Source organism: Tupaia chinensis, unplaced genomic scaffold (assembly GCF_000334495.1).
Source record: "Tupaia chinensis unplaced genomic scaffold, TupChi_1.0 Scaffold000429_1, whole genome shotgun sequence".
In the NCBI taxonomy this organism is placed as follows: domain Eukaryota; kingdom Metazoa; phylum Chordata; class Mammalia; order Scandentia; family Tupaiidae; genus Tupaia; species Tupaia belangeri.
In genome coordinates, this window is record NW_006159934.1 from 1,283,652 (window position 1) to 1,286,356 (window position 2,705).

Below are 2,705 nucleotides of genomic sequence, written 5' to 3' on the forward strand. Positions count from 1 at the left end.
CCCCCCCCCCCCCCCCCTCCCCCTTCTCGCGGCTGGGCCGGCCCCTTGTTTGTGCCCCCCACTCACAGAGTGAATCCACACCGCGAGTACTGCCCCGAGCGAGGCAGTGGTTCCTGTTGGGGTCCCCCGGCGGGGAATGGCCAGTGGTGGCAGCTGAACCTTAGAGGAGAGGGGGGTGCTCTGGACGGCATTGGGCACTTCAGAGGAGCAAGTTGGGGGCACCTGGTCTTGGGTGGTCTCTGAGTTTCTACAGACGGGGAGTAGACAGAGGAGGGGTCCTGGGTGTTTGATGTCCACCCCTCCAACACCAGTTTCTGGGAATGAAGGGCTTGACACCTCTTCTGGGCACCCAGCCCCAGCGCCAGCCTGGAGGAGGAAGACACCCTAGCCTTGGTGATGGGCAGTTGGGGAGGGCGCAGGGGAGCTCTGTGCAGCTGAGAGTTCTGCTCTTCTAACAGTCCTGGAGGGGACTCCAGCTCTGGCCCCTGGCCCCAGAGGTCTCCTGGGACCTGACTGGCAGTGGGAGGCTCCTGGGTCCCATCACAACCCCAGTGAGAGCTGGGCATGTAGGGGTCTCCTCACCCCACCCGTGGGGAAGCCATGGCTCTTGGATGGAGTATGTCTCAGTGATGGGGCTGTCCTGGGATGGCCTTGGGCCTGCAGGCAGGGTGGAGGGCAGGCCCCCACAGCTTTCCAGGAGTGGGCCATTGCAGGGGCTTCTCTTGCTGCTCAGAGCTGAGTGCACTCATTGGTTGCCCCATGACCAGGTCTGCTCACTCTTCCCAGTGGCTGAGAGCCTGGGGGCTTGGGAGGTGGCTCGGAACAGCCCACTTATTTCAGCAGCGTCATTCCCAAAGGGAAAGGGCACCGGCATCGATTATTTATTCAGAGCAGGAGGAGGTGGTGAGAAGCTGGTGGCTGCTGACAAGGAGGGGCTGGGCACAAGACACACGAAGAAGGGGCGGTCAGGTGGCTGTGAGCCCCCTGTGCTGGCCTAGGAGGGAGTGAGGTGGTCCCACTCTCTGACCAAGGAACAGGCCTGGCCTAAGGTGTCAGGGCATTGAGCCCCAGTCTGCTTTTGGGAGGCTGAAGTCCACACCCCATTTTATAGCCTGCTCTGAGGATGACCTAGAAATTGGTGGCTCAGACTCAGAGGGTCCCAGAGGACCCTCCCTTCCTTCACTCTGCCCTACCTCCCAAGAGGGACCAAGGGAGGATTGGAAACTCTGCAGCCGCACACATTGGAAATGTGGGGGAACTTAGGACTGAAGGTGGCAAAAATGAGTCTTGAAGAAAGTGTAGTGAGGGCCATGCTTAACCTACTTATGAGGGCTGTTCTCTGGAGGCTGGGACGAGGGTCATGATTTGCCAGGTGCTAATCACAAACAATTCGCATCTGTTCATTGAGGACAGTCTCCTAGGAGCTTGGCTAGCCTTCAGACGGGTTGTCAGTGCTCGGTGCTTGGTGCTTGGCAGATAGACCTGAAGGCAGACGGGAAAGCGGGGCTCTGGGAGGTGGCTGTTCTTGCAGCCTGCCTGACTGTAGAGGCATGGGCATCCCCAGTTTGAAACAGCTCGGCCATTCAGACCCCAGCTGAGGATCCGAGGGTGATGTGGTGGATGACAGCTTGGGACATTCATGTCCTAAGGGTGACCTTAGACCACCCCCCCCCCAGACCAATCTCAGTCCATCCTTGCTCTGGGTCTGGTGCATCTCCTCTGTCTCTCTCACCTGCCCCCTCTGCCTCCTTGACCCGCTCACTTGCTCCTTGTCATTCCTGAGTGGGCGTGCTTCCTTGGGTGGAAGGTGCCACTCCTGGCCTCAGCATCCCCTGCTCCTCTTACCTTGAAGGTTCTTCCCATCTCCCTGAGCATGGTTCTTCCTTTAATGGCCCTGCCTGGCTAGGGAAGGGAGCGGAGGGTTATAGACTTTGCCTCTGTCCTCTCCTTTAGGACTTCGCTCGGCTATGGTGGCCTTGGGCGAAGCTTTCCTGGTCTCTGGGGCTGATCAAGGTGATACCTCTGTGTCTCTGTGACATTCTCTCCTCTTGTCACAACCCTGACCTTGCATAAATGTTCACTTCTGTTTCCAACTGCATTAAGAGCAGACAGGGGTGGGGCCTGCTGCTCAAAGACTTGTTGAATGGTTACATGCTGGAGTGAATGAATGAATGAATGAAATCTTGCTCCCAAGCCTTGGCCCACACTGCTAGGTAGACTCCCTCCTATTACTCCTAAATTCTTGTCCTTGGGACTGGTTCCCTGCCTCAGTAGGAATCCCAGGGTCTTTCCTGTACTCCCTTTCCCAGCTTCTTGGGTCCCACTTTCTTTCCATCACCCCAACCTCTGTTTTCCTCCGAACTTTAGCCTGGGACCTTGCTCCCAAATGAATGCATCCTATTTCTTGCAGTTCTCTGACTTTGGCTTTTCGTGGTCATCCCTCTCTTAGATGCCTGGCAGCCAGGGACACAGCCAGGTTCTTTGGGACAAGCCGGGAGTGTGTGCCTAGCTCCATGGGGCTTGCAGAGGCCTCAGGGGACCCTGGGTAACAAGACTTACAGGGTTCACTCACAAATACCAAAGAGCAGAGGACAACCTGGGGCTAAGGAATTGGGGCCCACTTTGAGCTCAGGTTTGACTATGGGGCTTTTAGGGAGAATGGGACCCGTAGGACAGGGACCCCAGAGAGACTAGAAGAGACTGTG